This window comes from Cupressus sempervirens, chromosome 3 (assembly GCF_028749045.1).
Source record: "Cupressus sempervirens isolate cs-2001-9-10 chromosome 3, ASM2874904v1, whole genome shotgun sequence".
Classification (NCBI taxonomy): Eukaryota; Viridiplantae; Streptophyta; class Pinopsida; order Cupressales; family Cupressaceae; genus Cupressus; species Cupressus sempervirens.
In genome coordinates this window covers 278,954,997-278,978,261 of record NC_143120.1, presented here as the reverse complement: position 1 = coordinate 278,978,261, position 23,265 = coordinate 278,954,997, and the positions used below count along the sequence as shown (strand labels likewise).

General features: G+C 36.5%; 2 pseudogenes; one reads left to right on the top strand and one right to left on the bottom strand.

Moving 5' to 3' along the window:
- Window positions 1-7,465: 7,465 nt before the first annotated feature.
- On the bottom strand, window positions 7,466-8,323 carry LOC149566021 (transcription termination factor MTERF15, mitochondrial-like; annotated as a pseudogene).
- Window positions 8,324-8,808: 485 nt separating this feature from the next.
- Window positions 8,809-9,347, top strand: LOC149566020 (S-adenosylmethionine decarboxylase proenzyme pseudogene; annotated as a pseudogene).
- The last annotated feature ends 13,918 nt before the right edge of the window (window positions 9,348-23,265 follow it).

Here is a 23,265-nt window from a genome sequence, read left to right as displayed (position 1 = left end):
GAACCACTTTAACACCATTTTCATGGTTTAGAGGTAATGTCATTATGGCAGAGGCTTCTGCAAGGGAATGAATCTCGTGATTATGGCATTTAAGCAGAAGTAGAACTTGCTTCTTCAAATCTTTACACTCAACTCTTCACTGAAGCTATTCCTCAATTCCTTGCATATGCAATTTTATCACCTTGGAAAATTGTATTTGATCTTGCTAGTTGGGAATGGTTGACTGTTCATTTTATTGTACCTAATATGATGATAGTTCTATAGGAATTTGTAATCAACCCAACTAATCAGCAACTAGATCCATTTGACTAGTTGTGGCTAGTTTCTTTCTAAAAATATCTTCTATGATATGTTTTTGTAAAAATTCTTGCAAACTTTCCCCATTTTTCCTAGTTTGCATTATTTTTTTGGAGGATCTTGAGGTAAGTCACTTAGAACGGGTGGAGTGTACTTTATTTTATTATTATTTGGATTCTAGAATATGTATGTAGTTGGATCAATTTTTTTGTTGTGTAGCTAAGATGTTATAAGAACCTAAAAAAACATCTCTAAATATACATTTTTAAAATGAGATATAAAGAGATACCTATTTGAAAGGAAAAAAAAAACCAACATTTACATACCCTTAAAGAAAATTGCAGAGCTAGGGCATGGAAATGAAATCATAGAGAAAGGGCATAACACGACAATAAAATCACAGAGCAAGGGCATGGCATGGCAATAAAATCACAGAGCTAGGGAAAGGCACCAAAATCATAGAGAAAGTGTACAACAAAAAAACACAAAGATCACAAGGGCACACCAAGCACATATGCATAATCACAAGGCTCATTCCCTTGTAGAAGCCATAACCTAGTTAAATATACATATATATCAACCTAGCTAATCAACAACTAGACCTATTTAATTGGTTATGGCTTGTTTCTTTGTAAAAATATTTACTATGATATGTTTTTGTAAAAAAAATTGTGAATTGGGCCCATTTTTTTTGGTCTACATTATTTTTGTGCAAGATCTTGAGGTAAGTCACTTAGAACAGGTTGAGTGAGTTTTATTGTTTTATTATTTGGATTCTAGAATATGTATGTAGATGGATCATATATGTAATAAGAACCTTGAAAAAGATCTCTCTAAAAATATAAAGAGATACATGTTTAGAAGGAAATATAAAGACATACATGTTTACAAGGAAAATAAATTTTTTTTTTACAACCCTTGAAGAAAATCGCAGAGCAAGGGCAGTAGATCACAAGGGCACAATACACCAATGAAATCACAAAACAAGGGCATGACACAATAATGAAATCATAGAGCAAGGGTATGACACGATAATGAAATTGCAGAGTAAGGGCATGCCACAACAATGAAATCATAGAGCAAGGGCATGAGACTAAAATGCAAATATCACGAGGGCACAAAAACCAAATGCACCGATCACAAGGGCCACAAAAATGTTCACAACTCTCTCCAAAATCAAAACAAATGGAAAATGATTGTCGTATTTCTTTTTTGATTTTATGCTCGTGACGATGTTGTAATTACAACACTGACATCGGTATTGCAACAACATCAGGGACAATTGCAATTTTTTTAATGAAAATGACCACAAACTATACCGTTGTCACAAATTGTCATCGCAATTTGACCTTAAATATTGTAGTGCCACTTCCCAACATACACACATATTACCTACCCTAGGCTCATAAAAGTACAAATCATAGAATCACAGTTTTCACCTTAGTCCTTTATAAGCAACTAGAAATAACCTATAGATAAAACACAATATTTAGCTCAGTCCTTTACAAGCAATTGGAAAACACCTAAAGACCAATCATAACACCCACCTCAGTTCTTTACAAGCAATTGGAAAGTACCACAAGACAAATCACAATAATCACCTTAGTCCTATACAAACAACTAGAAAGCGTCCAAAAGACAACTGATCAAAACTCAAAGATTACATTAGGAAAACACACCATTCACCTCAGTTCTATATAGGAAACTAGAAAACATTAACAAATGATAGATCCAATCTCATCATAGAGAACACAAGACACATGACCATGGTCGAGTATAAAAGATCATGACCAAAATATAATCATAACATCACATGACATCATTAAAACAGTAACTTTTGGCCTCTGATAAACATCTAAAACTGGTCAAAACTCTAAGTCAACCCCAAACCCAACAAAAAGGAAATCATACAACTAGGAGTGTAATTTCATAGTTTTTGTTTGGTTTGAAAATATACAATTTTGATTTAATGGTAGGGTTCAAGTTTAAGTTTTGTTATAAGTTTTTGACCTAATAAAGTTTACAAATTTTCCCTTATAACTGAACCCAGTTTTCTTTTTAACTCAAAAAACATAATTACCACTAACTTCTAAAACTAATGCCTTTATTAAATATTATAAAATGATTTAAATAATAATAAAATTAATTTAAAATAATAATTATCAAATTATTAATAAAACAATACAAATTATTAATAACCACAATTATCAATTAATAATATAATAATTATTATTTTAAACTTATTAAATAACATTTAATATTAATTAAAATAATTAACAAAACTATATTTAATAACATTTATTAAATTATTAGGCAAGAGCCTACAACAGAATGATAAATTGTGAGCCTATTATCTGAGAGGTCTTGGGTTTGACTCTACACAAGCTTAATTAATAATAATTAATCACACCACATAATAATGAATCTTGGCTTCGACCTCTTACCAATTAAATTTTTTTTATTAATTTTTTTTAAAAATTTAATAAAATTTAATAATTAAAAAAAATATAAATATTTTTAAAGGCATGTTGACTTGCCAACAAAGGGTCTAGTACACGCCGCAGTGGGGGAAGAAATAGGGTGGGGAGGTGGGGGTGGTGGCTCGCCTCCCTCCTGAAATTTAATTAATTTATTATTATTATTTAAAAAAAAAAAATTCCCAACTGACAGTTGACTATGACTCCCTCCCTCAACCACATTAGAAATGTCATATATAAAGTAAAACATACAAGTACACCATACACATGCAAGTATGGGGTAAACAGCCATAGAAACTACATATAAATAAATCATCTAACTAACATCATGAAATAACTGAAATCACTATATGAACATACATGTATCATTATCGAAATAATCATAAACACATGAAATAACTAAATAACTCAACACATATATCAACTGAATATGAAATACATCTAATCAAACCCAATAACCAAGTACCACTAATCATAAAACATAATCATAAAACTAGTCTAAAAGAATTCAGTAATATAATCTAAAAAGTCAACTAGGGGTAGACATTACATGATTGTTTAGAGCTTTTATAAATCTCATTCCTTAATACATCTCTTTGATATACGTGCTAAGGTATGTTTTGTTTTATTTTCAACTTCATTACCATTCTTAGCAAGATATTTTCTTCATTTCATAGGGTTTAAATACATCGCAGTCGAGTATTTATGTTTTGAGATACAACATTTCCTTTTGATCATTTTGGGAGACCATCTATACTATTGAGTGAGTAAGAGCAACAAACTGAGTGGATGGGCTAGATGCATAGAAGGCAGATATTATGACCAAACTCTTCATCGAAACCATATCATGTATTAGTAGTAGTCAAACTTGGACACATTTGTAAGAGTGAAATTGAACTTTTTTATATTAACTTTTGTGGTTGGTGTAATGTTGTTTTAGAAACATTCAATAAGTGATTTCATTCTTTCTCCTGATAAGTTAAATTCCAGGTTGCAGATTGTGGGATGTGATATTTATTGATTATGGAATATTAAACATTTTTACAACCCAACTCCATTCGCATGCCTATAATTTTGTTTTGTTTTTGGGACTGAGTAATGTTTAACATTTTCACAACCATTGTTATTTAGGTTTTTAGACAATTTCACTACATATTGTTTTGAGGGATGGATTATTAATATTACCCATATTGTCACTAGGGGGAAACTTGTGCTCAGTTTTAGCTTGCACTGTGATTGAACTTTATTATATTTGTTAACAATTACTTATAGGATTAATTGAATTTTTTGTTTAATGAAAGTGCAAAATATGATATTTTCATCTACATTTGTAGTATATTATTGAAGTGTTTAGAAATAGTCATTGAAAAAGATCTACAAATAAATGATAAAGAGCATAGATATGGCATGCAGATGGTTCAATAAGATTTCAAAGAGATGGAAAGATGACAAGATGACTATGTTCAAAAGGGATTTTCTTGCAAGATTCAAAACTTGAACTAATATATGCAAACTCCATGATCAATGTCTTCTTCTCCCATGTGTACACTCAACATTAGAGCAGTAAATGAAGTATGGATACCCATCAAAGAAATAGAAAACATCATAAAGCTAAATTCCACAACATATCAATGAAATGCATTGATTGCAAGTTACATAAGCCTCATAAACCTTATGGGAGAATTCTTGATTTTTAAATTAAATGCACTGATTGCAAATTACATAAGCCTTATAAACCTTATGGGAGAATTCTTGATATATAAATGAAATGCATTGATTCCAAGTTACATAAGCCTCACAAACCTTATGGAAGAGTTCTTGATTTTTATTTGATTTCGTACTGAAATATGAAAAGAAACTTAATTTTAATAGGATCAAACAAGTTAATGCACATATGCATTCAAAGTCTACCCCACCTTAGGCAGGGATTCCAACTGTCTGCACAACTCTTGTTTTGTGAAGATTTCAATCTTCAAATCGCTCTTTCAAATTACTTACCTTCAAAATTATTATCAAATTGTCAATAGGGCCTTGGTCTACTTGTGAAGTTGAATGGCTTATAAAGAGCCCACTAGGGATCAAGTCTTGTTGAGTTCAAGACTCGAAGACATCATAAGGGATGAGGCCGAGTTCATGGCTTGGGAAAATTTGGCAGCGTGGATGCTCCTTAGTCCTTGGCTCTTAGCTGAAGAGGTTTCAGGCATGCGTGGGCCCATATCAGGTACCTAAAACTTGTTTGTCGATGACCTCCATCAAAAAAAAGATTTATTATCAAATTAATCATGAATATAAAGTACCACTTGGTTTCCACTCCTCCGCTACAAAAGATACATGTTCCTTTTTCCCACTCTTGGAGGTTGTCCATCTACTAGTTTCATATCTTAGATAATTAGAATTAGTCCTTAGCAACAATATTAAAAATTTAGCCCTCTTCTAAGATTCAAATGATCTAATAGATTTTTTGTCACACTTCGATATGAAAATTAAATAGATTTTTCATCACGCTTTTATATGAAATTGAATTCCTTTCATAGTGTTTTTTCCGACTACCAATCTATTTACCATAGAGTAGACTTATTTGATATGTTTGGCTGCAACTAGTAGGTACATGGAAATAGACTGGAAAAAGATAGGAAGTTAGGTTTGCTAATGACCGAGGCTTGTTTTTATGAATCTGGGAAGCAATTTTCAATCACCTTCAAAAGATAAAGTACATTTAGGAGCATAAAGGATAAGCAAAAGGACTTGAAAACTGTGCGTTGAAAGAAAGGGTTGAGATAAATATGAGCAATCAACTAAACTTCAAATTGTATTCAAAAGATAAGCAATTTATGATAATGGTTGAATGGTTCTTCGAAAAGAGAGCTGAATAGATTTTCGAACTCACAAATTCCTCAAACCACTAGAAATATTTAAGCAATCTCACCTAAATTGCACATCTTATGCTCCTTAGGAGTTGAGTTCCAAAACCCAATTCAAATGGGCATAGACTGACATGCTTAAATGCCTTGCTACTACACTATCATTAAGCCACACACATAACTTGTTTTAGAATAAAATTGGGTTTTCACAATGTTCTGGAATGTGATGAATCCTCTGTTGATTATTAATAATATGGTGGTTCTACAAGGAAATTGCAAAGGACAATATGGCAAAAATTCTTACCGAATTGCCAATAAAATCCATGAATCAAGTTCTTAGTGCCCTTTTGTAAGGAATCATATGTTATAAGAACCAAGACATTTGAGGTTGGTTGACCATAAGCCACTTGCATTATTTTTTCTCTGCTAGGGCTTAATGTGGTCTTTGAGTTTTCTTGTCTACAGCTCTCTGTTTGAGTTTCCCTTCTATTGTTTCCACTTGTTAAACCACATTCACTACGAGAGTTTTTAGGCTAGTCCAACTAGTGGTGACCTAGTTGTTGATACTGGTGTTCATGTTAGAAGTTGTAATCTTTCCTTGGTGTATTTATAAACCAAGGTTAGAACTCCTTTCTTTATTGTTGTAATACATTAGGATATAAGCCAAGGTATCCTAATATATTTCTTTTTTGTCCTTTTTCCACTACATCTTATTTTGTCATCTAGTGGAATATGTGAGGACAAATATATATTGTAATTTCTAATTTTAGATTATTCCTCCTTAAGAGGAATCTCACACTTGGCCTCACACACTTATGAATGGTGGCATTCATAGACATGGGAGTTACATTCTAACTCCTCTCTCTCATCTCTATTTAAGAGATGACCCTCTTCTCTCATTTAACAATTAGGTTTCTTCCTCTTCTCAAATATTGTATGAGCATTGCTCTCTATCTCTCTCTCTCTTCCTTCTTAGGCTTTTCATGCCTCATTCATAATGTCACAAGGGGTTTTCTTTGCTTTCCCCTTTCCAAATATCTTGTCTCATGGTGTTGGAGCTTGAAGATTTCTCTCTCCTATTTTATGGTAATATCTTTTCATGCATTTATTCACTTAGATTCTTTCCTGGTATTACTTATTTATAGATTTCTTTTTCCATTTCTAACATGGTATCAGAGCAGTTTAATCTTTGTTTTGAGTGTTTGCATGAAGGTACGACTCAAAGGAGACTCTTGAGAAAGATTTCACTAATTTCTTCTTTAATCTTCTTAAGATGGAAGGAATTGAATTTTTTTGTGAGTTTGGCTGGTTTACCGCCAAACCCGATTAACTTCTGTTTTCTCTAATTTGTGCAGGTTACTTCTTATTTTCTATTATTTTTCACCTAACCCCCTTTGGAATGCTTGCCGCCAAAGGGTTTTCCTATCTAGATATCAATTTTTTTTTACTCTTGTTTTGTCTAAACTACTTTGTTTATGGTTATAACATTTACTTACGAGGGCAAAAATTCTTGCTCAAAGTGAGAGAAAGCGTTCATAGTTTGTCTTCTAAAACTTTTTGCTTAAGAAATGACTCTATGACTATAAATCGTGCTTTTAGGTAAAGAATTTATTTACTAAATGTAGGAGAAAATTGTTTTTTTTTCAGATGTAACAAACTTCTGTGTATTGAATATTAACCAATTACATTACAATTAATGGCTGCACCGGTAGCAATTGGCTCACTTAAAAAATTTGATTATTACAAGGCATGCCTTGCTTGAAGAGCAACTAAATGGAAAGGGCTTGGCTGCCTACTTACAAGTACTCGATTTGTTGCGGTTTCTCAGTCTCAACTCTCGCCTTCTCCATCAAAAATTATCTTTTTCGTTGAGTTCTGTGAGCGGTTGGGGGCATTAGAGATGGCATTTTCATAAATTTCCCACAATGTTTTAGACTCGGGATGCCCTTCTATAATTTTTCTAACAAACTTTGTCTTTGTCATCATCAATACGGTCAAAAGAGAAAGCTCAGGGGCATTGATGGATTTGAGTTTCTGCCAAACCAGAAACCTGGGCCTCGTAGTCTTTTCCAGACTGATATGCAGCAAGGTAGTGTGCTTAACTACATAGTTTGCAGGGAGTTCCATGTTATTAACAATAAAGTTCATTTTTTCCTGAATACTTTCCTTAGAGTAACTAAGGACCATAGGAGCAGCTCCCAGCAGCTGCCAAATTTCTTCAGGCAAGAGACCACAGAGTTTGAGATTCTCCATTTTGGCCTGTAACGTTTCCACGCTACTCACAACAACTATACTCACAATATATTTATACATTTTGCTCTCTTTGTCAATGCCAATCTTGTTAATGAGATCCACTTGTGCAGGCATTAGAGACGTGCATGTGAGAGCACCCAGATATATCTATAAGAAGCTTACAAGCGCAGTCCCAGAAAAACCCCATCCTTTCCAGAAAGAAAACGAGGGCTTTAGTGTCTTCTCCAAGTTAAAACTGACAAGTCTAGGTGCCCTTAATAGGGATTTAATGAGCACATCCTTAGACTGAAATACATTCTTCAGAAACTCCATCTTGGGAAGAAGTTCGTTCTTGAGGCTGGAGCACAATATGGCGGGATGGCCCGTCAAGAGTTTGGCTAGATTTCGATCCAAAATGCCGAAATCCTCCAGCACTTTGATCTTAGGTTCCAATAATTAAATTATATTAGATATATGGTGCAATCAAAATACTTTTATTCCCGTTAAACCTAAAAAAATTTACAGGATTTTGTCTTTTTCCCATGAACTACTCAACTCGATGCTGGTTTTATCTGTTTGGCGGAGGCATTAAGCTCGCTTGTGCATTATTCATTTTTGTTGCTTATTTTGTTTTGTGATGTTGGAAATTTATTTTTCTGTTCTATTTTTTGTGGCCCTATATTGTTATGCTTTTGATTTGTCCTGAGAATTGTGAGTGCCGATGGCTGATCGTTTGCCCTTTGTCGCATCCTTAAGCTTTCGTGATATGTGTTTTTCTAGTGAAATCATGAAGTCTTCCTATTTATTTGTTTGTTTCAGTTGATTCATTGGCCATATCCAAGATAATTGAATTGAACATAACAAGGATACCCCATGCTTTGAAAGTTTTCTGTTACAACTGTGTCATCAAATCCTATCTTCCCTGCAAAGGCAATAGTAAGAATAGCAGTTTTTAATATAATTCACAATGGTCACGTCTTGTGGAGATTGTGTTCCTCCTACAATGTCCGCAATTGGATTTGAAGGATTCGAAAAAAGACTTGAGATCCACTTTTCTCAAACTCTATTCCTTGCTGATCCCGGGGGCAGGGGTCTGAGAGCCCTCACTCGTCCTCAACTAGATGAAATTTTGAAGCTGGCTGAGTGCACCATTGTATCTGAGCTGTCAAATGAGTATCTTGATTCATATGTTCTCTCAGAATCAAGCATGTTTATCTACCCATTCAAGATAGTTCTGAAGACTTGTGGAACCACAAAGCTGCTACTTTCAATCCCTAAAATCTTGTGTGCTGCAAGCAGTTTGTCTCTCTCTGTAAAGGCTGTGAAGTATACTAGAGGGACTTTTATCTTTACTGGAGCACAATCTTTTCCTCATCGTAGCTTTGCTGAGGAAATAGCATATCTGGAGAAGTATTTTGGAATGCTTGGTTTTGGTGGAAAAGCATATGTTATGGGAGATTCAGAAAAGAATTATAACTAACATGGTATCTGTTCTTATGTTATTTTCCTTTTTTTAGCTTTTGCCAAAGCCCACATTATAGATTTTGAAAAGGATAAAGGTAAAACTGATGGTGGAATTCCAGCTAAAACATCCACCCATAAAAGTGGAATACAAATCCATTCTTCACAACCACGTGCCGTTAACCTTCCTACCATATTGAAATCTGCCCAGCAATCAACATCAGCGTCTTCTACTCCATTAAATGGTTGTGGCTAATCATCATCTCCATCAATCTCACAAGAGGTTTTCACAAAAGAGATATTTTGATTATACTTCCTTGCCCACAAGGAGACCAGAGCTGCTGCATCAACAACAATAATTGTCTGAATGAGATCAAATGCGAGCTGACAGAGAGATGAGTAAAGTGATGAGTCGGTCACAGAACGGATTACAGATGGGCCCCTGATAAATTTTCTCTTGAATCGACTGTTTCCCTTCTTTCAAGCATTTTAACAAGAATTTTGTGAGTTCAGAGTGTCATATTCATAACCTGACTGGACTAAGTTCTTCCCTTGCACCTGCGGTAAATGATCCTTGCACTCCAACTCTCTGCAATCACTTGGACATTTTCTTGAAGCCAAAGCATTATCAAATGGATGTCGAGACAATGATCTTGCTTGCAAATTTGAAAACTTAGTTTCTTGTGTCAGCTTCCAACTATCATGTTTTTTACTATCCATATATCGTGGAAATTTTTTATGTTTGACAGCTGAGCTATGCATGTCAGTGAATCCATATCCCTTTATTTTTCCTGAGATTTCCATTGCCATTACATTACCTATTTTTTCCTTGTCGTTGAGAACTTATGGCAGGTGTTTTTTTTAGCTAGCTATGATTTTATTTGATTTCGTCAATCTATTCCTGAAATCTATTATTTTTAGTAACGTTTTCCTGTCTTTTCATGCAATATTCTTTTTCTTTTTTTAGCCCTTGACAGAAGCATCATTTATTTTTATTATTGCCTTTTGCCAACCTATTTTTGGCATGTAATCATTCATTGTCAGACAAGTGCAATATTCTATCATTACAAGCTTTTATTCAAACTTTTTTTAGAAAAGTTTCTTAACTCTTTTTAGTATATTCTTATCTGCCAGATCTGACCTCTATCATTTATTACTAAGTTTTTTTTAGTTATATCTTTCTTAATGTTTTATTTCAAAATTTTTTTTGAATCTCTTCCAATCTTGAAGGCATAGTATGAGGAAAATGGGAAGATCTTTTTGCCCCATGACTTTATGTTCTTATTACTTTGAGGTTATATTTTTGAACCAAGGTAAATATTGTGACTTTTTATAAATTGTGACTTTCCAAAATATTAAGTATGGAAAGGTGATTATTTTCTTTAACCAATCTCTTTTTGTATATTTATTCAAGTATATATGGGTGCACACATATATACCAAGATACATATACAAGCTATTATAATTTTCATAACCATGTTTACCCTTAATGGAGTTTTATACCTGATATCTATATTTAGTTGATCTTCCTTAAATCATTGGATTATGAGTAATCTTACACATTTGCCTTCATTTTGATATTTTGATGTGCTCATAGTTACACTTTTATGCTTTTATAGCATTGTTCTATGCCATGTTGGCACTTTCTGGTTTTATACCAATGCTCTACATGATTTATATGATATTTTTTCTTTGAGTTGCATAGGGAGCCAATTTTTTCAAGGATAACTATGTAGGTCCCCTCAGTATAACTGATACATAGTTTCCTTATCTGGCCCATGGAGTATCCCTCCATCCTATATTGGTATGAACTCATTTTTTTCCTATCTGTTCCATTTTGATAGGATAATATTTTTATGGAGTTTCCCTCCATGTTGTTCCATTTTCTGTTCCTCATGAAGAGGATGTTATTATTGGAGTTTTCCCTCCAAATTCGGGTGATTTGATCCAATTTGAAGGCAATATGTTGTTATATCCTCATAATCCATTCTTTTGATTATCCTAACAAAAATCATGATAATTCTACTTTGATCAGCATGTCTCTCCTTTTTACTTTATTTTCATATATTAATGTGATAATGATCTGCATACATTATTGCTTAGATCATGAGTCATGCATGTTATGGAGGGACACCCCCATTAGCTTGCAGTGGGATGATTCATTAAGTGGACTGTCTATATCCACGTGATTGATGCAAGATTGATGCAAGTATCATTAGTTGGCCTTGTCTGTGGTCATTTGTGCATTAGTATAATATACTTTTCATGAGAGCATTGATCAAGCTTTTTACTCAATTTGTCCTTGTTGACAATTTTTTGAGCATATACTTTATCTTGATATCAGGTCATCTCCATTGTTTTGTGGTAACATGTTTTACTCATTATTTCTCTATGAGAGTTTTATTATCCTTATTCAAAAGGATTTCGAATTTGCATATATGATGGCATTCTACTTGTGGATATTTGTATTGTTGTTCTTTTTTTTCAGGTGATCCATCAAGGAACCTTCTTCGTTTTCCACATATGAAGATGTGTCTATGCTTCCACTTGATCACATTCAAAGGACTCATGTGCTTCTCTTGGATCTACAAATGTTCCATATGGCTTGAAGACAATCAAATTATTTCATATTGAAGATTAAGTTGCAGATTTTTGTAAATTATGCGTTTAATACCCTTTGATGTAATTACCCCAAGTAAAGATTAAAGGGGGGTGTTAGAAGTTGTAATCTTTCCTTGGTGTATTTATAAACCAAGGTTAGAACTCCTTTCTTTATTGTTGTAATAAATTAGGATATAAGCCAAGGTATCCTAATATATTTCTTTTTTGTCCTTTTTCCACTACATCTTATTTTGTCATCTAGTGGAATATGTGAGGACAAATATATATTGTAATTTCTAATTTTAGATTATTCCTCCCTAAGAGGAATCTCACACTTGGCCTCACACACTTATGAATGGTGGCATTCATAGACATGGGAGTTACATTCTAACTCCTCTCTCTCATCTCTATTTAAGAGATGACCCTCTTCTCTCATTTAACAATGAGGTTTCTTCCTCTTCTCAAATATTGTATGAGCATTGCTCTCTATCTCTCTCTCTCTTCCTTCTTAGGCTTTTCATGCCTCATTCATAATGTCACAAGGGGTTTTCTTTGCTTTCCCCTTTCCAAATATCTTGTCTCATGGTGTTGGAGCTTGAAGATTTCTCTCTCCTATTTCATGGTAATACCTTAATAGGGTATTTTGAGGGTAGGACTCCTCCTAAAGCTATGCTCCAAGAATGGGTTAACAAGAGCTGGATTCCTCATGGAGTCCACCTTGATGTTGTGCAAAATCTTACCAAAGGTTATTTTATTTCACTTTGCCAACCCATCACAGGCAGACACGATTTTTAGCAATGGTCCTTGTTCTGTGTGTTCTTCCCTGCTTATTTTTCAAAGATGGTCGAGAGACTTCACTATCTCTGATGACAAAAATCTTAAGGTTCCTATGTGGGTAGAGTTCCTAGGTTTACCCTTATTGAGTCCATTGCCAATACTCTTGGCAAAGTTATCACAAAGGAACATGAGAAATTTTTCAATGCTTGCCCTCAGAAACGCATTTGCGTTGAGGTTGATCTTTCCAAGGTTCTTAAGGATTCTGTGGAAATATAGATTAAGACTCAAACCTTCTCTCCGAAGGTGCTTTATTTGAACTTGCCTAACACTTGCTATAGGTGCCAGTCAATGGAGCATAAGAGTAGGGATTTCCCTCTAGCTGTGCCTAGGGTTAAACCCCCACCTAAAGAGGTTCTTGCCAAACTAGCAGAAGGGAAAAAAAGAAGAATGGACTACTATTGGGCATAAAGGTAAGGCTCCCTTGGGTCCTAAACAGTCATATGCGGCAATCATTTCGGTTCCTCCTATCTCAACATGAGAGCAAACCCCAACTATTTTAGGGATGCAAGCAATTTTTTTGAAACCAAACCCTGGTGTTTCACAAGTCTCAAACCCTAGTTCACAGGGGATTAAGGTGGCCACCAGGGCTAACACCTTAGTTGTGATTCATACCTCTCTTGCTACTTCTTCCATAGTGACTTAGAATGTGAGGCGTTCTTGCAGTCCTCTCGGACATGTTGAGAAACTAGAGGAGAAACAATGGGCCATCAGTCCAAAGGATTTTCGTTCTAGCTTTAACCCAATTTCTACTTTCTTGTAGAATAGCTACTCCTCTCTCGAGGATGAGGAAGATATGGAAGAATTTTCATCAATTTGAATGTGCGAGGTCTTAGAAACTTCTCCAAAAAGTACTATGCTAGGGATACACATCATAGACTTGGAAATTTAAATTTTCTCTATATGCAAGAAGTTAAGATCTCTGGTTTCATGCTTTCATCTACATGTCGTGTCATTTGGCCAGATGACATTATGTTTTCCTCTCAACACAATGCTGGTAGAGGTGGTGTAGTTACTCTCTTGTCGCCTTGTCTTCATTTTGCTATTACTTTGCACGGTTCTGACCCCATGCACATAACCATTTGGATTTTGCTTTCCATTGACAATCATTCTTTTAGAGTCGTTAATGTTTATGCTCCCAATGATGCTGTGGAAAGATCTCAATTGTGGGCTTGGCTAGTTGTCAACTTGCCTCCAACTACTTGGGTTATGTGTGGTGACTTCAATATGGTTGAGTTGGCCTCTGACAAAGATGGCATTTTTCCTTTTCGCTAGATAACTGGGAAAAGGGAAGCCTGGTACTACATGCGCAATAAATTGCGCCTTTTTGATCCCAATACTAACCGCCGCCAACATAGTGGGATTTGACACACTTGGTCCAACTTTTGAGTTGGCTCTAACCACATTTTAAAACATCTCGATCGTGCTATGATTACTGCACAATCTTTTTTCTCCTTTTCTGAGGATCGAGATTTACTTGCCATTCCCTTGCTAGATGTGATGTTATCTGACCACTATCCCATTTATGTTTCCATTTCATGGAAAACAACTATCCAGAGAGTTGTCAAGTCACAATTTTTCCTTAACACGTCTGTGTTGATGCATGCTTCCACTATTGCTCATATCCTACATGATTGGAATCTGGAGCCACATCTGCATTCCCAGACAAGGTGGATTTAGTGGTGGAATGATGCCATTAACATAATTGCTCGCTTTCTACACATCTATGAATGACAGTTCACAGTTTTTAGAGGGCAATCTTACGAATTCACTATCACTGTGCTCAAAAAAGCTTATGAGGCTCTCACCCTTAATCCTTTTGATGTTGATTTGCAAATTCAACTTACCAAACTTCACCATGAAAAATAGGTTGTAGATAATTATGTTGCTCGAGGGGCCCGAATCAAAGCTCGCCTCCATTGGTTGGAGGTTGGCGATAAAGCTTCGAAGGAGTTGTTTTAGGCTCTTTGAGCCCATCATATCAATTTTGGGATTAAAAAAATCAAACAAGGCACTTCCATTCTCTTTAGTCTCCCTAGCATTCTGCAAGCATTTGTTCATCACTATGAGAATGTTTTTGCTTCGTGGGGAAATTTGGTTGCTCAAGAGGAAGCTCTTAGAAAGTGTATTTCTATTACTCCAAACCGCCTAGCAGTTGAGCAATGTGCTTTCTGTGAGCAACTTTTTACCCTTTGAGACCTTAAAGAGGCAGTTGTCTCCATGGTAGATAATAAGTCCCCCAATCGTGATGGGTTTCCTTGTGAATTTTACAAACACCTTTGGGAGTGTATTGGTCCCAATCTGAACAAGTTTATCTTGAAGCCCATCATTCTAAAAGCCTAGGAGCTATTATCAACAAAGGAAACATTAAATTCATACCTAAAGCTGGAGATCCTAAGGATATTTGCAATTAACGACCCATTACCCTTCTTAATGTGTCATATTAGATTATTGCTAAGGCAATTTCTCTTAAAATTTTCCATCTCCTGCCTTTAATTGTGCAGGCTTGAGCAAACTGGCTTTATCAAGTCCAGATATATTCTTGATAACATCATTACTATTTGGGAAGGTATAGAGTGGGCTTGCAAGTCCAAGCAACCATCTATTTTTTTGAAAATAGATTTTGCAAAAGCCTATGATTGGATTGAATGGCCTTTCATTTTGGCTATGCTCCAGGCTCTTAGTTTTGGTCACAATTTTTTGCAGTCTGTGGAGATGCTCTTTGGAGATGCTAATGCTTGCATTACCATTAATAACTCCCAATCTGACACCTTTGGACTTTTTCATTCCATCAGGCAAGGTTGCCCTCTGGCTCTAGCGCTTTATGTTCTTGCTGCTAAAAGGGTTTGGTTATTTGCTAGCCCACTCTATGTCTTTAGGTTTAGTACACGACATCTCTTTACTAGAATCCTTTTCCTAGTTGGTCAATGGTCATTTTGTTGATCATTCCTTTCTCACTATTTTGGAGGATGAAAAAAACATCAATAATGTCTTAAATTGCCTTGACACTTTTTCAAGCCTCTAGCCTTACTATTCAATGACATAAAATGCTCTGTTATTGCCAATCTCTTTTGCCAGTGCCACCTTGACTTTAACCAATTTGAATGGAAATGGGTCACTCACAGGGAGATTTTTCGCTTTCTAAGAATTCCTTTAGGTTTTCAAGTGTCGCCAGTGGATCTATGGAATGTTGTGCTTGCCAAGATCACTAAGTTGGATTATTGGCTTACGAAACTGCTTTCTCATGCAGGAAAATTCCAAATTTTCTCTAAAGTTCTTGCAGCAACACATGTTTATTATTCTTCTTGTTCGGCTCCTTCAAAAGCCTCCTATCAAAAATTAGAGTGATTGCTCAGTGATTTTATTTGGGCTTCTAGTTTCGATCATCATGGCTTTCACAGAGTTGCTTGGAATTTTTTTTGTCTCCCCAAAGAGTTTAGAGGCCTTGGCCTTCTCTCCTTATAGAAGCAAGGCCTTGCTCTATGTGCCAAATGGATTATTCGTGCCATTATTAGAGATGAAGCTTGGAAGATTCTGATTCAGCATTGCATTTCTTTTGGGTTTCCCGTCAACAGGCTTGCATGGAAGGGGATTGGCTTTCACACCCTTCTCATTATGCGAGAACTTGTGCTCATATAGGGCTCTTTTGTTATCAAGAGCATATGGAAAGCTTGGGAAGCTGTCAAGCCTTGGCTTCTCTGGTTTGGTGATGAGTTCCGTGATGAGCTCTCTTTGAACCAATAGAACATTTGGTGGTCTCCCTTGTTTGCCATCCAAGGTATTCCCCTTGCCAAGACTCAAGGTGCTAGTGCTTTGCATTTTTTCAAATGAGGCATCAAGACTCCTAAACATCTTTTCTCTAGGGTCTCCATGAGTCTCAGATCTTGGGAAGATATGCAAGTCCAGTACCGTCTTGCCCGTTCAGATCGACAAACTTTTGACTTATTGCTTTTTGCAATTCCAGGGCACTTAATTCATAAAGTGGGTATTCAATCTGTTAGACCTTGGTGGACTAATTAGAAGTGGTATCCTACCACTCCTTTCACCAGTTACAAACCAAGTATGGGTTATAGATGGCTTTCTCCCCATCTGCCGATGGTGGATATGCTCAATCAGAGATGGCATTTGCAATCTTCTCTTTCTCAATGGAGAAAGTGCTTTGACACTATTTGGAGTGCTATTACAGAACCCAAGACTGCCCATTTTGCTTTGTGCTTGGCTTTTCAAGGTCTTCCCCTTGGGCCTTGGCTGAAGCATATTGGGGTTCCAGATCCTAAGTGTCCATTCTGTGGCCAACCAGAGTCTTTCCCGCATATTTTCTAGTTTTCTAGACGTGCTCAAAATTATTGGCACTGGATTCATGATTTTTTTAAGTCGTTTCGGCATGAACCCTTTTTTTGGCACATGGTTATTTTGGGTGATTCCCCTAGGATCCCTAGAAAATTTACCCAGATTTGGCATACTTTTAGGATGGAGATTTTGTTCACTCTATGGAAAGATAGAAATGATGTTCTTTTCAGTCACAGTTTTCTTGATATTAATATTGCTATGTACACTAAGGTGTGCATTTGTAATAATGTAATGATGCAGATTCGAATGCAAGCAAACAAGGTGGTCCACCTTAAAGAGCTTCTTAATCACTGGGCAATGCCTCTTGTACTATTGCCAAGGTACCTCCAGATGCCTCAGTTGATACCTCGATGCCTAGAGGCCGTTGCCAAAGGCACAATTCTTCAGGTCACCACTCACACACGCTGCGTTCGCAGACTTCCCGCCACCACTCTCCCAGTGGTGGTGATGGTGGATGGAGGCATCGCTCAGTTTCCCTACCCCATGTTGGCACTGGTTGGTCCTCGACTCCTCCTCCTAGCTTCGATGAGTGGTTTCTGGGAAGTGGCCTTTTCACCTGGAATTGGCTATCTCACCTCCGCAGCCTGATTTGAAGGATGCTGACCAGGCCCTAATGCTATTGATGATGGCTAGACTATTCCCAATCTGCCTGCCAATCCTAAGGATGACTAGGGATTTCATGATAGGGATGAACCACCCCCCTCAGCTGGCATTGCTTTAGTTGTTTGAGGGTTGCTATATATGTTTTTTTTTAATGAATAACTTTTGATTCCAACTTTGATCATGTGAACTCTCACAGGGTGATCTTGTATCCCCCAACCTTTTTTTGTGAATTGTAACCTTAGTATATTATTTATTAATAAAAAAGGACTATTTATTAAAAAGAAAGAAAGAAAGGAAAAAGACATTTGAGGTTAGATCATTTGGGGCAGATAGATAATCTAATGCAGCCTTGAAAGTCCCATTCATTTTAGACATTAAAATCCTTATGAGATTAGGTTAATCATGAGTGCTTTGCTTGAAGTGTCCTCCCTAATATTACTAAAAGAGGGGTAAAATTTTTATTGAATATCAAAGAGAGCTGAACAACATAAGAAACAAAGAGAACTACATAGCTTTATCTTAGTCCACAAGTTGAACTAGCATCTAAGATAAATCAAGGGAAAGCATCCTATGATCAAGAATATTCCAAGCCGGCCCTTGCTCAGAGGCCCATTTAGCCAGACAATCAACCACACCGTTCTACTCACGAGGGATATGCATAAAAGACACAGAATCCAAAGAATTGCATAATTGAATGATCTGTTGAATAACCAAAGCCAAATGCCAATCCACATGCATAAGGTTCCTATTATGCAATAAGTTCACAACCACCTGCAAGTCAGTCTCATAGATTATTCTTTTCCAGCCACGTCGACAAAACTGTTCCACTGCAACCAAGATAGCTAGGGCTTCCATGAGGTTATTAGTATGGTAACCCTTGTATATAGAAAACATAAACTGAATATCACCAGAACTATCACGCCCAACTCCCCCAATACCAGTCGGACCAGGATTTCCCTGAGAAGAACCATTAGTGTTGATTTTAAGAGTGCCCACCTCAGGAGGAGACCAATGTCCCTGACGATTAACACGCTGAGAGTGTTGCTTAGCTCTATTCCCAGAGTGGGTGTGGGAGACCGAGGGAGTGCAACCCTGAAGAGGAAAGGAGAGGCGAGAGTAAATACTAGCATCAATAGGATCCAAACCCCCACTGATGTCACATTTAGCTAGGAGTGTTTCTTGAAGAGTATTAACAATTTTCCCCCATAGGTGCCTGATCTCAAACTACAAATCATGAAAGATCCTCCTATTCCTCTCAAGCCAAACATGCCATAAAATAAGGGAAGGGCCGATAGTCCAAGCAACCTGAAGGAAAGAAGTCTTCGAAGAGGAATGGCCCAAACGGTCCCAGAATTTAGACAAAGAGGAAACATGCCAGCACATGCATCCCCACACACTCCACCAGAAGTGCCAAATCTGTTTGGCAAAGGGGCACTGGAAAAAAAGGTGAGATATAGTCTCTTCACTACTGCGGTAGAAAACATAGATGGAAGGCCCTGGAAGCCTTGCTTGCAGAGATTATCCCAAGTAAGACAATGATTATAAACCAGAATCCAGAGGAAAAAGTTACACTTAGGCCATGAAAAACTATTCCAAACTTTCTTCCACCAAGAGACCTCCACCTCACCAAAAAGTTTCTTTGTCAGCGCAAGGTACCCAGAAGAAATAAAATACTTGCCAGAAGAAGCACCTCCCCAAGCCAAAACATCAAGTTCCTGCAACGAGTTGCACTCCCTAGAAGCCAATATCTGAGATAGTTCCAACCGATCTCCCAGTGAGCCACTCAGCGGCCAATCAGAAGAATTCTTCCATCTATAACCCACAACAAGGCCTAGGTTAAAAGCCTCCTTATAATGAGCCACCTTATTCAATCCAGTAGAAAGGAAAGAATCACAAAGAGCCTGCAAGTGAGGATGAGAGTATAGGAGAGGACGATGCCCATTCCAAGAATCACTCCAAAATAGAGCCTCAGTGCCTCTGTTGCAGATCCAAAATAAACTTCTCTTCACCAGGTGAGCACCAATCTTGAGGGTATTCCACACCATAGAGCCTCTTCCCTCAAGAGAAAACTTGGAAATATCTGAAGGTTCAACACTAGGTAAATACTTGTGTGATAGGATACGGGCCCAAAGCTGAGATTGACTAGTACACCAACGCGAATAGAGCTTGGCAACAAGAGCTTGACTGCACAAGATAGCAGACCAAAGGCCAAGGCCTCCTTCCTTTTTTGGCCTGCAAACAGTATCCCAATTGATGAGGCTCCATTTGGTATGTTGCAAATTGCCACTCAAAAGAAATTGGCAGGAGAGGGCATCAAATTCCTTAAGAAAATACACTGGGGCAGCTCAAACCATGCTTCTATATATAGGAAGAGCCTGAATTACAGATTGGAGAAGTGTCACCCTACCAGCAGTAGAGAGCCACCTATGAGTCCAATGATTGACCCTTTGTCGAAGTTTGTCAAGCAAGCTTTGCCCAAAAAGCCTAGGCTATCTACCCACCACAATAGGGACCCCCAAGTAAGTCAGAGGGAGAGGGAGAGATGCAATTTGAAATCTCAAGATATTAGCAATCCTCTGCTGGATCGGCTCAAGAGTGTTGAAGAAAAAAATAGAGGACTTATGGTCATTAATTTTTTGCCCAGAGACAACCAAATAAGTATCCAAGGTGAGCCGAAAGGCTTTAGCTTCTTGAATCCGAGCTCTCCCAGCAAGGGAGAGACAAACTGGAGGTGAGAAAGAGTGGGCAAACCATTTCCCCATTGCCATCCTTGAATCAAATTTTGGGAAACATGAAACTTGATAAGTCTACCAAGTCCCTTAGCCATAATGATAAACAAATAAGAAGAGATGGGATCTCCCTGACGAAGACCTCTAGAAGCCCCAAAAAGCTCGGTTGGTACACCATTAAGAAGGACCGAGAAGGAAAGAGTAGTAACACAGCTAATAACCCATCTAACCCATTCTTGACTGAAGCCAAAAGCTAGAAGAACTTTCCGTAAGAAATTCAAATTCACTCTGTCATAAGCCTTAGCCATATCAAGCTTAATAAACATAGCACGTTTCCTAGAAGTATACATAGAGTGAATAGCTTCAGAAGCAATAACCACCCCATAATCTTTTTTGTTTTTCAGAACTGGTGTTCGTCTAACATGTTAATGGGAATCCATTACCTTCGGCGATATTCATCCTTAAACAAAGATTCTTCTACTTCTGCCCAATAAACAAGACCCTTGATATTTGCTTGTATTATACTTAATTATATTATACAGTTCAATGAATCTTAACATCTCAGATTCAGAAGACCAACGAATATACTTCCCACGAAGAAAGGGTGGATCATGTCTAGCATTAGTACAGTAAGCGTGTATCAAGAGCAAACGTTGAATGATAGTGAAATAGAAGACTAGCACATAAAATTTGAACTTCTATATACAAAGTGATAAATCATTAGCATGAAAATTAGGAAATTGTTTGGACCGAGACTTCAAAAATGATTTCTTCTGGGTGTGAAGAGTAAAGATCTCATATAAATTGGAAATGCCAGAATTCCACATCCTTCTAGTCTATATTTGGTTGGCATCAGATGTGTAGCTAGAAATCAAAGACTACAATAACCTAAACAGAAGATACTTATTCTGGGTCAACTATCTCTGCTTAAATCGTTTGTAACATAAATTTGAGTACATGGTTCAATATACAAGAAACAAGTTGACAACAGAAGTCATCCGAGTAAAATCACTAAGAACAAGTCTAAAGCTGCATGATTGTCAAGATGATATTAGAGATTAGAAAGAAGAGGCGCGTCACTCTGTTTACTTATTTTGAAGATTTTTCCTGTCCTTAATTGTTACTAATGAGTGCCTTTTATTTTAACCTTACTGATTCTATTGTACCAAATAAACAAAGCATCAAGGTCCATATTGGATACCATTGGTTAACAGCAACCTGTGAGGATCCACAAGCCAGTAGAATAGTGCTCGTGACAAAAGGCCTTTTAGAATTTCGATCTTTCGCCCATTAAAAATTGGGGAGCTCAGATTTAGCAAAGACTTAGTACGTGCTTCAATCTTGGATACCAGTTTGGTAGTTGAGCTGTAACCTTTGATAATGCAGTGTGCGATATTGTTATCAGAATTTAACTCTGTAATTTTTAAGTGAAATTTATTCACTTATATTAAATGAGTAGTAATTTATAAGAATTCATTTTCATGAAAATAAATAGAACAATTGGCATTTATTAGATGTAGGTGATGCTTATCTTCCACTATTAACAAAGTCAAAATTGATCGGAACTAGTTCGCTGGAGTGATTTTCTTCAAAATCAGTTTCATGATTGATTGGGAAGAGGTAAGGATGGAGGTCAGTGCAATGAGCTCGTTCCAGTTTCCGAATGAAAAAAATGAAGAAACCAAAGCCTACCCCAAAAAATAAGTGCATAGTTTCGAACATATCAGAAAACAAGACGTGCATAGATAACAAATTAGCCCTCCTTATATAGGTAATTCCAGAATCCAAGTTACTAAATGATATCAATAGGCTTATCTCCTAACTAATGAAGTAATAACAAATTAGACCTCCTTATATAGGTAATTCCAGAATCCAATAGGTTTATCTCCTAACTGATGAAGCAAGTGCCTCATTTATTTATAGTTGGAACCAATAATACAAAAGACATTTCAGTTCTTACAGTTTTGAACCTGCTTCATTGAAAACACACAAATTCGATTAAGCAAAAGTGATCTTAGGCTGCATCTTGCAAAGATGGGGGGGATTCATAGGCACAAATGCCAGAAACATAACACTTCTTCATCCATATAACACGTTGATCTCTAGTCTGACATCCAATCTTTTGGCATAAATTTATCTTGAAATATATAAAAACAATAGAGGTTTTGAAGGCTACCACTGTTCATAATTACTGAAAACAATAACCGGAGAAAACTAAGAGATTTGGATGACTCGATGTTTGGGACATCAACCCAGATTTCAATTTTAACCAAATTACTCATCGGAGATTTTTTCCTGGCATTCATCGTTCAACCATTAAAAATGTTTATAGGGTTCATTTTCTACTTAAAATTCTTCAACATATATCAGTATAAAAACAGATCTAAGTAATTAAAAGTATGATATGTTGATTAAGTAGAGGTGATGTTATAACAGCCACTGAAAGTATGATATGTTGATTAAGTAGTGGTGATGTTATAACAGACACCAGATTTAAAAACCTTGCTAGTCTAATGGACTTGCTGATTCGTGCCCCTGCTTAAGATTAACCGTGTCCCAATCAGAAATAGGGCCTCCTATCTGTGCCTGTTCCTCTCCTCCTCCCCACCGGTCTGAGCCGGTATGTGCTTATCTTTGCCAATATAAAAATAACAGCCTCTTTGTAATACGATTTAAAACAAACATATCGATCCTGAGACCACAAGAGCTAAAAACTAACATCTATGCAGACAAGGAAATAGTCATAGACAAGCTTTTGGATTACCTTGTTAGTTAGAGACCTTGTAAGAATCTCAGATATGCCGAAGCCAAAAAATCAAA